Below are 13,045 nucleotides of genomic sequence, written 5' to 3'. Positions count from 1 at the left end.
CAAGAGAAAACCATAAATCAATTATGTTGAGGCCTGTTTTCACAGTTTCCTTAAGACAGATTCAGTCGCTCCTATAGTACTTGGAGAAAAGTTGGTTTTCTGTCTCCCTGGATACAACAAAAAAATGATCGTGACAGTAGTACCTCTGCAGTGATCAACGAACAAACATTGGCTTTTATCACCAAAACGTTCGCTAACGTCTTGTCCTACAGTTTCTTTCTTTGTTCTTCGATTGTGTGTTTAAGTTAATTGAAACAACCCAACGGGAACCAAGTATTGATGTCGTGTGTGTTTTGGATTTAAAAAAAATAAAAATAAAAATAAGAATTTATTGTTAAGTGTAACACCCCACACCCATGCCCACACCGGTTCGGAATATGAGGCATTACCAAACCAAAACTTATGCATAAAAATGTCTTCTTAACACCAAAACATGGTCAAATTAAAACTTTTTCAATTTCAGATATAAACTCCTCAATAAGAGCTTACGGGATTTAAAACATTCATTGAAACCCATTAGGAATTAATCTGGGGCCATAAACGAACCTTAAAAATAGCACCTAACACAGTGGCACACACCCGTGTGGGAGAGGCAACACGCCCGTGTCCTGAACCCATGTGGAATTAATTTTAAATGCACACCTACAGGGGTTTTCACACGGCCTGACACAAGCCCGTGTCCTTTACATGGCTAGGACATGCCTGTGTCCTTTACATGGCTAGGACACGCCCGTGTGCTAGCCTGTGTGTAAAAACTTGGACATTGTAACACCCCTTACCTTGAGACCGTCGCCGGAGTCGAGCACCGGCGTTACCTGACTTAACTTACTAATTCGGGGCATAAAATTTACTTTTAAAATTAATTAATTTACATTCATTCAATATGTCCCTAAAAGGGCCCTCAAGACCCTAAAACATGCAATTGAAATGGTTCGGGACCAAACTGGGAACATTAAAAATTTTCTGAATACTTAGACAAATCAAAACAATTTATTTCATTATTCCTTATAAAACTGCCCACCTGCGTTATAGTCACTAAATAAATCATAACTCGAGTCACAAGACTCAAAATTTAAATTCATGAATTTTCCCTGAAACTAGACTCATAGACCTTCTTACTAATTTGTTTCCAGAATTTTTGGTCTAGCCAATTAGTACAGTTTATTAGTTAAAGTTTCTCCTATTGCACTGTTCAACTACTCTGACTTCTCCTCACTACGAATCAATTTTATCCTTGTACAGAATTCAAATAATTGTGATGTTTGTTTCTCTTGAAATTAAATTCACTAATGAATCTAGAAATATAAACTATAACTCCTAATTCCTTTTGTACAATTTTTAGTAAATTTATAAAGTTAGAATAGGGGATTCAGAAATTGCACTAACCCTATCTCACTAAAATTAAAATATCTCTTAATATACACTTCTTTTGCTTACTCTATTTCTTTCATATGAAAATAGACTCAATAAGCTTTAATTCTATATCTTATTCATCACCTAATTTAATTTCTACTATTCTTGGCGATTTTTCAAGATCATGTCACTGCTGCTGTTCAATACTGTTTTAATGCTAATTTCACTTTTTCATGATTTCTTTGTATTAACTACCATTTAGGCATACATAACACTGAAACATGTTCTTCATTAGCCATTTCAATAGCTAATCATTATCAAATGTTTACGTGCCATTCTTTAGCCATATCATAAGGACATACACACAAAATGGCTAAGTCCCTATACATGCCATAAACTAGAATGTTTGTAAACGAAGATACCCATTTGGTAACTTGATAGTCGATAGTGTGAAGTGATCTCCGACGACCTCCAACCTGAGCTTGCTTTTAAGTACTCTGAAACATGGGAAAGTGAAAGAAGTAAGCTTATAAAGCTTAGTAAGTTCACATGTAAGATAATAAGCATTAGCAATCAATTTAGCTTACTACTATGCTGTCATAATTTGCTTAAATAATGTTTAGTTCTTACTTTCCCATCTTACTCATTGGTAACCTTACCAAAGGCTCAGAATACAAAAGGCACCTTACGTAATAGCTTGCTTACATATCTACAACATTTCACTTAACACATGAGTACTCTTTCATAATATAGGCATAGTGCCAATCATGTCATAAAGTGTCACAAGCATAACTGAAAACTCATCACTTACTTAATACTTGATAATCTCAATTACTTACAATCTCAATATTAAATAAGCCTTAAATACATACCTGTACCTGTACTCTTTCTTCATGTTCTCACCTTGTCGTTTCTTTGACTTACTCTTTGGATAACTTGGGAACCTTTTCCTTTTTGAACTTACCATTGCCATGTCTTGACCTGGTCTTACGTGGTATCCTTGCTTTATGAACTCACTAATGCTATGCCTTGGCATGGTCTTACATGGGACCTTTTCCTTATAGTAACTCATCAATGCCATGTTTTGAAATGGTCTTACATGATTTCCTTACCTTATAGAACTTATCAATACCATGCCTTAGCATGGTCTTACATGATATCCTTATCTTACCAAATGCCATGTTCCAAACATGGTCTTACATGGTATCCTTGTCTTACCAAATGCCATGTTCCAAACATGGTCTTACATGGTATCCTTGTCTTAGTACCAATGCCACATCTTGATGTGGCATGGAGTCCTTAATCAATGCCGATACCATGTCTTGACATGGTCTTACACGGGATCCTTGCCTTACCAATGCCATGTCTTGACATGGTCTTACATGGTATCCTTAACCGTCAATTCCTCCTTAAATGCCATGTTATGAACATGGACTTTTCCATCAATTCTTCCTTAATTGCCATGGTACAACCATGGACTTTAAGATATCAATGCCTTGTCAAGTCATAACTGAAACATACTTGCTCAAATTCTCAAGGTTAGTCGCATAACTCAATAATAACAATACTAATAACAATAATTGCATAATAATAAAATGCTACTCAACTTACATACTTACATTTTTTTTATCTCATCATATCATCAACTTAACTTATTCTCATCAAACTATGCTAGTCAATACTTTCTTCTTATCATACAAAGCCATAATACAAAATATGGTCTTACATATAAATTATACAAGTTCTCTTTCCAATATCGAATTATTATCAAACATTAATCATTATATCTGAAACTCAATACTAAAGTATTTATGGCCAAAATATCAATTTATCATTCAAATATGCATAATTAAATGCTTATTACACATATGAACTTACCTCGATACTAAAACGACCATTTTATCAACTTTCCCAATTTTTGATTTTTCTCCTGTTCTAAGTCCAAATCTCACTTTCCGAGATCTAAAACATCATATTTCACTTATTTAATTAATGTAATATTCAAAACGTTCCCTAACTCAAACTTTGGCAAAATTATAATTTTTCCCCTAAACCTTTGCAGAATTATGATTTTGCCCTTAGGCTCGGAAATTAAAATTTATCCATTTTTCTTATGTTTTATAACACGCTGAAAATTTTTCCCTTTTATGGAAACATCAAATTCCCACTCTATCATGTACTTATGAACATTAGGTATTTTTACCGATTATGTCGTTTTACTTGTTTTCACTTAAAATCGCTTTGCAAAAGTTCTTTAACATAATTTCAAGATTCATATTCTACCATAAAACATCAAAATAAACACATTTAACCTATGGGTATTTTTCCAAATATGAACCCTAGCATGAATTATTGATAGAATAAGCTAAATCAAGTTATCGGGACCCCAAAAATGTAAAGAACATTAAAAATGAGGCTAGAACGGACTTACTATTGAGCTTGGAAAGCTTGGAAACCCTAACCATGGCTTCCCCCATGCTATATCCGACCTCCATGAAGAAGATGGACCAATTTTGGCTTTATTTTTCCTTTTTAATTCTTTTAATTACTAAATGACCAAAATGCCCTTAAAGGCTTTTCTTTCAAATTTGTCCTATTCTTGCCCCTTTTTGTCCAAACTTAAATATAATGGTCTAATTACTAAATAAGGACCTCCACTTTAAGAACCCATTTCAATTAAATCCCCTTTACTATGTAGAACACACATTTTGCTAATTTTACAATTTAGTCCTAATTATCAAATTAGGAACTTATACATAAAATTTCTTCACGAAATTTTCACACAATTATTCAATCAATGAATAAACCTTAAAACTTAATCGGAATAAAATTTTTTAACCTCGGATTCATGGTTTCACAACCACTATTTCGTTTAGGCCCTATTTTGAGATGTTACAAACAATCTGTTTCTGACGTCAGCAATCCATAAGGGCCATACGGCTAAGGCACACGTCCGTGTGCTCAGCCGTGTCCTTCACACAGCTAAGAAACATGGCCGTGTCTTTGCCCGTGTGTTTACTATCATGCATACTAACTTGAAATTTTTACTTGCAGGGGACACACGACTGAACAACACGGCCATGGGGCTGACCATGTGTCACACACAGCCTTGACACACGTCAGTGTCTCTACCCGTGTGGACAAAATGAGGATATTTACCAAGCCTCTTTGCCACCCTTACAAACACCTATTTACATAAGATCAACCAAGTTCAATACCAACATAATATGCATAACCAAAACAATCATAATCATTAGAAATTTGCATCATCACATTGAATAATAATTAGTATTAGCTAACATTCATGCCCTATACAAAATGAGTATCATAATCACATATGAGCCAACACATTTTGGCTACTTAACAAAACGCTAAACAAAAGACTCGAGTCTCTATACATGCCAATAAACAAAACAATTAAACTAACTATACCAAGATCTTGAGTGATAGCATGATCGAAGCTTTTGACATTATTGGATCCCCGATGCTAGCTTGGCGGCACTATAAGGAAAGAAAAGAAAGGAAGGTAAGCATGTAAGCTTAGTAAGTACATATATGCAAATAAAGTGTAATTAAAAGAAAACATATTTATCAAATGATAACTTGACATGCATAAAAGATTTGAGTCACTTAGACTTCTCAATCTTATTCTTCCTTTCATTCATATATGCTTAAAGACATCTCATCACAGACTTAGGCTTTATCCATGAGTTCAGTCTATGTACCTCATCAAATTTTCACCAACTAAATCTTTGCATTACCCGTTGAACGGTCGAAATACATTGGAATACGTAGGGAGTTTTCATATAAATGCCATATAGATAGTTAGGGCTACCTCATACTATGATGTTCTCACATTTGAGCTAATCACGGGCCTTTTTATCAAGTAAGGACCCAGACCCCATGGCTATTATGTAACGTTCGCTCATTGAGCCACTCACGGGCCTGTGCACAAAGCCAGTACCTGGACCCACGTTACCTATAAAAATCATCTCATGAACTCAGACTCAACTCATGAGTTAAGAACACATAATTTTCATGAGATGCCCCTTCATATCCTATGCTATATCCAGGGTTCAACAGGATTTCATGTTTAACCGAATAGCATCGCATTTGCTCGCAACGAATTATACTCGAAGAACATGTCATTTACACATTCATGGAAACAATTTAAACTTTAGATACATAACCACAATAAGCTAATTGCACATGTATATTATCAAGGTATTTTTAAGAAAATTTTGTTAACACATTATTTACATATGTACCTACCTCGATACAAAATGATAAAGACGAGCTTAATCCTAGTAAACTTTATTCTTACCCCGATCAAGACCCGAATCACGTTTCTCTTGATCTAAATTAATAAAATTCATTTATTTCATCAGCACATCGATTTATACACTCAAATTTCATAATTGGGCAAAATGACTATTTTTCCCTTAGACTTTCACAAAATGACCATTTTACCTCTATGCTCGAAAATCGATTCTTATTGGACTTCTTCATATAATAAGCCTAGCCGGACCCTTTTTACTCTTATAGAAATCCAAAATTTCCACTATTTAACACATTTATCATCCATTTTACAACTTATACAAAATATTCCCTAATAGGGTTTTCATGAGAAATCCCATTCACAGAAGTTGTTTATTACCCATCTAAGACTGTAATATCTCGAATTAGGGCCTAACAGAATAGTGGTTTCGTTACCACAAATTCGAGATAGAAATAATTATTTTATAATTATTTTGAGGTTTATGATATGATTGCATGATTGTGTAAAAATTTCGTGATGAAATTCTATGCATAAAGTGCTTAAGTTGAGATTAGGGGCTAAATCGAATAATTTGCAAAACTTACATTCTAGAAGTTTTTAGTATGAAATTGCTTTGGAATATTAATGAGGAGGTCTTAAATAGAAATTGGACCAATTTCTAAAATTTTGGACAAAAATTGGCATGTACATGAAAATTTTCAAAGAAAGGTATTAAGGGTATTTTGGTCATTTTGTAATTAAATTAATTAAAAGGGAAATTAAGGCCAAAATGTGTTCATCTTCATCAAGCCTTGGCTGAACCTTACCTCTCTCCATAGCTAGGGTTTCTTCAACTTCCAAGCTGCATAGTAAGTGATTTCAAGCCCCGTTTTTAATGATAATGATTTTTATGTTTTGGAATCCCGGTAGCTCGATTTAGCTTATGCTAGCAATAAGTCAACCTAGGGTTCATATTTGGAAAAATACCCATGGGTGAAATTTGTGTATTTTGGTGTTTTATGATAGAATATGAGGTTTTAAATTATGTTAGACAACTTGTGCTACTCGGTTTTGAATGAAAATGAGTAAAATGGCTTAATCGGTAAAAATACCTAATATTCATAAGTACATGTTAGAGTGTGAATTTGATGTTGCGATAGAAGGAAAAAATGATCAGCATGTCATAAAACATAAGAAAATAGGATGAGGTTTAATTTACGAGCCTTGGGGAAAAAGTACAAATATGTGAGAGTTTAGGGGCAAAATGGTAAATTTGCCAAAGTTTGTACTGGGGGCTGTTTTGATGAATGTATGTATTAAATAAATTAATTTGGTATTATAGATCAAGAGAAACAAGATTCAAGTCGTGATCGAGGGAAAAACAAAGTTTACGAGGAATAGGCTCGATTGCTAATATTTTGTATCGAGGTAAGTTCATGTGTAAATAAGGTAACAAAATTTTTATTTTAAGTGATTTAATATTATTTATATGATATTATACTTATTATCATGAAATATTATGCTTTGTGAATTATTATTTGGTAATATCCAAATTGCGTGAACAACTAGATAAGTATGAGATGTTAGCAAGTATCGGTTTCTACATTTTGAAGAAGGCGATCAAAATGTGTAATTGAGAAGAATCCCATTTGAACCTTGGGAATAGATTAGGGTACAAGTGACATGTCACTAGGATGGTTGAGTTCCGAACTCGTTGAGTTGAGTCTGAGTTCGTGAGATGTAATTAGGCATCCGAACTCGTTGGGTTGAGTCTGAGTTCACTTATGGATACGAACACCCGAGCTCGTTGAGTTGAGTCTGAGTTCGCTTATGGGCGGGTTACATGGTAGTTTGGCTACATAGATTTCAAAAGCTAATGAGCTTGTTTAGCTATGAATATAGCACTTACGTGCACACTATCCGTGTATCCGAAATTATATTCTGATGTGTTCAACGGGAGAATTCTAACAGAATATGGAGAATAGCTAAAACAAAAGTGATTCGATGATGAATGTGTTGAAGAAGTGAAAATGGACAGGTATGAGTTTAATTCTTAGTTGAGAACTTGGTGAGACAAAATTGTGGTAAGATAGTAAGTATTCTTATGTTATGAGTGTTTTAATGATGTTTATGTTGGATTGCATGATCATGTTACTTATTATTTACATGTGAACTTACTAAGCATTTATGCTTACTCCCTCTTTTTCATTCATTGTAGTTTTGACAAGCCAGCTTGAGAATTGGGATAGGTCGAAGGCTCGTTCACACTATCCGAAGACCTAAATTGGTACAATGGCTTGTATATTTTGAGTGTGGCCTGTATATCAATATACTCACTTTGTATAAATGATCTTATGATATGGTTGTGGTTTGGTAAGAAAAGGGTATGTAAATGATTGGCTATTGGAATGGCTAATCAAGTTTGTATATGATAACATGTATGCTTTATGTCTTAACTAAACCATGAAAATCTTTGAAAAGGTAAAATTGGTCACAAAACAGAATCAGACAAGAGCAGTAATGTGAATTTGAAAAATCACTAAAAATAGTAGAAATGGAATTAAATGATAAATAAGTTATGAAATTGAATCTTGATAAGTCTATTTTCATATGGAAGGAACGAAACAGTAAATGAGTTATATTTTGTGAGATATTTAAGTTTTGGTGGAACAGGTTCAGAGTGATCTCTGAATCTCCTATTCTGAATTTAAAAATTTACCATAAATTGTAAAAAAATAATTTTAAGTGATACTTTATATTTACAGCTTCCTTATTGAGTCTAGTTTTAAGAGAAAGAAACGGCATAATTATTGAAACTCCGTACAGGGAGATATCTGATTCGTAATACACAGAGGTCAGAGCAGTTGAACCCTAAAACAGGGAGACTTTAACTAATAAAATGTACTAATTGGCCTGACAAAAAATTCTAGAAAATAATAAGTAGATATATATATGAGTCTAGTTTCAGGAAAAATTTACGGATCTTAATTTCGAGTTTCGGAACTTGAGATATGAATTTTTAAGCGATTGTGACGCAGTTAGCCAGCTTGTCTGAAAATTTTAAAATAAATTGTTTGAGCTGTTTAATTAATGAATTAAGTTTAGTAACACCTCAAGCTCGACTCTAGTAATGGTCTTAGGCATGAGGGCGTTACATTTAGTGGTATTAGAGCAGGTTTAGTCAGTTCTCAGACTAACGTGTTGTATGTACGGGTTTTGCTATACATGCCATATATATATATATATATATTGTGATAGTGTGACGACTTCTGACCTTTTAAATGATTTTTTTTATAGTAAATGGATCACGATCCAGCTGTGGCTGATGATGTAGAGAGTAATGCACTAGCTCCGGCTGAAGGGGCAGTGCCAACTGAAAATCCACCTCCTACTGTTGGTCAAGGAGGAAGAGAAGGGGCTTGAGAAGCCTTTCTCCAGATGATGAATGCCTGGTATACTGAGTTCGTTCGTACGAACCCAAATGCACAATCTCTCCCACCTCCCTCGATTCCTCAACCTGTACCTCGATGCCTCAAGGTGTAGATCTGATGAAATTTCACAAAACTCCAATTGACAGAATCCGTAAGTAAGGGGTCGAAGAATTCAGGGCAAATGTTGATGATGATGCTGAGAAAGCAGAGTTTTGGCTTGAAAATTCTATTCGGGTATTTGATGAATTGTCTTGTACACCTAAGGAGTGCTTGAAATGTGCTATATCATTGTTGAGGGATTCAGCCTATCATTGGTGGAAGACATTGATTTCAGTAGTACCGAAAGAGAAAGTAACTTGGGAGTTCTTTCAAGAAGAATTTCGGAAGAAATACACCAGTGAAAGATTTGTTGATCAAAAGCGTAAAGAGTTTCTTGAGTTGAAGCAGGGGAACATGACAGTTATTGAATATGAAAGGGAGTTCGTCAGGTTGAGTAAATATGCTAGAGAATATGTTCCTACAGAGGCTAAAATGTGCAAACGATTTGAAGACAGACTCAATGAAGACATCAAAGTATTTGTCGGGATTCTTGAATTAAAAGAAATGGTAGTACTTGTTGATCGGGCTTGTAAGGCTGAAGAACTACTTAAAGAGAAGAAAAAAGTAGAGGCTAAGACTAGAAATTGGAAGAAAAGATCGACGAGTAATTCATTCTCGTAGAAATCTAGAAACTCTAGAAATATGAATCCTCGTTCTCAGGTTTCGACCGGACAATCATATGGAAATTTTAATAAGCAAAATCTGGGTCTTAAATCTCAGACTACTTCTGTGGCTAGTGTGGGGAATTTGAGTTTTGTTAAGCCTGAGTGCCAGCGGTGTGATAGAAATCATTTTGGCCCATGTAGAGTGAATGAATGTTGTCGGTGTGGTTCTCCGGATCATTTTATTAAAGACTGCCCAGAGAGAGTTGAGAAGGAAAAATTTCAGAGTGTAAAAGCTAGTGGTGCAGACTCGAGGGGAAGATATTCGAGAAAAGCTGGAAATGAAACAAGTAGCAAGAATGTATTCAACAGCTAAACTTGAAGTAAGGGCTCTAGCTAGAACCTATGCCATAAAGGCACGTGAAGATGCTTCATCACCCGACGTGATTACTGGTATATTTTCTCTTTATGATGTTAATGTTATTGCTTTGATTGATCCCGGTTCTACTCATTCATATATGTGCATGAAATTGTTGTCTAGTATGAATATACCTGTTGAGTACATTGAATTTATGATTAAAGTGTCGAATCCATTAGGCAAATGTGTGATAGTTGATAAAGTATGCAAGAAATGCCCTTTAATGATTCGGGGTCATTACTTTCTGGCCGACTTGATGTTGTTTCCGTTTGATGAATTTGATGTTATTTTGGGTATAGATTGGTTGACATTGCATGATGCTATAGTAAATTGCACAGAAAAGGTTATAGAATTAAAGTGTGAAAGTGGTAAAATTCTGCGGGTTGAACCAGGCAAATCAGAGGCATTATCTAGTGTGATTTCTATGATGTCGGCTCAGAGATATTCAAGGAAGGGTTATGAAGCTTATTTGGCGTATGTAATTAATACAAAAGAAATTGAAAAGAAAGTTGAATCAGTGCCGATTGTGTGTGAGTTCACAGATGTATTTCTAGAAGAGTTGCCGGGTTTGCCTCCAGTCAGGGAAGTAGAATTTGGTATTGAGTTGATACCGGGAACAGCTCTGATCTCGATTGCTCCATATAGAATGGCACCTGCAGAGTTGAAAGAATTAAAGTCGCGATTGCAAGAGTTGACTGACAAAGGCTTTGTGAGACCGAGTTTTTCACCTTGGGGTACTCCCGTGTTATTTGTGAAAAAGAAGGATGGTTCTATGAGATTGTGTGTTGACTATCGGCAATTAAACAAGGTGACAATCAAGAACAAGTATCCGCTGCTGAGGATTGATGATTTGTTTGATCAGCTGAAATGAGCGACATGGTTTTAAAATTGACTTGAGATCTAGGTACTACCAGCTACGAGTAAAAGAGTCGGATGTACCTAAAACTGCTTTTAGAACAAGGTACGGTCATTATGAATTTTTAGTTATGCCATTCGGGTTAACAAATGCTCTTGCTGTGTTTATGGATTTGATGAATCACATATTTCGGCCATACTTGGACAAATTTGTTGTGGTATTTATAGATAACATCTTAATTTATTTGAAAGATGAGACAGTGTATGCCGAGCACTTGAAGATAGTTTTGCAAACTTTGAAAAATAAGCAGTTATATGCCAAGTTTAATAAAAGTGAATTTTGGCTTCGAGAAGTTGGATTTTTGGGTCACATTGTTTTAGGTGATGGTATACGGGTTGATCCTAGTAAAATTTCGGCCATTGTTGATTGGAAACCACCGAAAAATGTAACCGAGGTTAGAAGTTTCTTGGGGCTAGCTGGGTATTATCGGTGGTTTCTAAATGGATTTTCTATAATTGTTGCTCCTATGACTAGACTACTCTGAAAGGATGTTAAATTTGAGTGGATGGAAGAATGTCAACAGAGTTTTGAAGAATTGAAAAAGTTATTAATCTGAAGCACCGGTGTTGGTACAACCCGAATCGTAAAGAATTTGTGGTGTATAGTTATGCTTCTCGAAATGGCTTAGGATGTGTACTTATGCAAGAAGGAAAAGTGGTGGCTTATGCTTCGAGGCAGTTAAAATCTCACGAGAGAAATTATTCAACTCATGATTTGGAATTGGATGCTATAGTGTTTGCTTTGAAGATTTGGCGACATTATCTGTATGGTGAAAAGTGCCGAGTATATACCGACCACAAAAGTCTTAAGTACTTGATGTCACAAAAAGACTTGAATTTGAGACAACGAAGATGGTTAGAGTTATTGAAATATTACGAGCTTATTATTGACTACCATCCGGGAAAAGCGAATGTGGTTGCCGATGCTTTGAGCAGAAAGTTGCTATTTACTTTGAGAGCTATGAATACTCAGTTAAAAGTATCAGATGATGGTTCGATTCTAGCAGAGTTAAGAGCAAGACTGATGTTTTTACAAGAGATTTGTGAAGCTCAGAAAAGCGATGAAGAATTGCAAGCCAAAAGAAAATAATGTGAAGTTGATACGAGGTCAGATTTCAGAATCAGTTCTGATGGTTGCTTGATGTTTAAAAACTGGATTTGTGTACCAAAAAATGATGAGTTGATTCAAAATATTTTGCATGAAGCACATAATGGTTGTTTGGTGGTTCACCCGGGCAGTACGAAAATGTATAATGACTTGAAGAAAATGTATTGGTGGAGTGGAATGAAAAGAGATATCTTCGAGTTTGTATCAAAGTTCTTAATTTGTCAACAAGTGAAAGCTGAAACTAAGTACCTTCCGGACTACTCCAGCCTATCATGGTTCCTGAATGGAAGTGGGATTGGATTACTATGGATTTTGTATCAGTGTTGCCGTTAACTTCGGGGAAGAAAGATGTCATTTGGGTAATAGTTGACAGACTGACTAAATCGACTCATTTTATTCTGGTACGTATGGATTATTCTCTTAATAAGTTGGCTTAATTGTATATTAGTGAGATTGTTAGACTTCATGGAATACCTTTGTCAATCATTTTGGATAGAGATCCGAGATTTACTTCACGGTTTTGGCAAAAGTTGCAAGAGGCATTAGGTACGAAGTTAAATTTCAGTACTGCCATTCATCCACAAACTGATGGACAGTTAGAGAGAGTGATTCAGATTCTTAAAGACATGCTCAGATGTTGTGTATTGGAATTTCAAGGTAGTTGGGACAGGTACTTACTGTTAGTAAAATTTGCTTATAATAATAGTTATCAGACGAGTTTGAAGATGGCACCTTATGAAGCATTGTATGGTCGTAAATGTCGGACGCCATTGTATTGGACTGAACTCAAGGAAAATCAGATTTATGGAGTTGATCTAATAAAAGAAACTGAAGAAAAAGTGAAAGTGATTCGAGATTGTT

Source organism: Gossypium arboreum, chromosome 10, assembly GCF_025698485.1.
Source record: "Gossypium arboreum isolate Shixiya-1 chromosome 10, ASM2569848v2, whole genome shotgun sequence".
Classification (NCBI taxonomy): Eukaryota; Viridiplantae; Streptophyta; class Magnoliopsida; order Malvales; family Malvaceae; genus Gossypium; species Gossypium arboreum.
The sequence above is the reverse complement of the archived record's forward strand: the minus strand, read 5'-3'. Positions refer to the sequence as shown.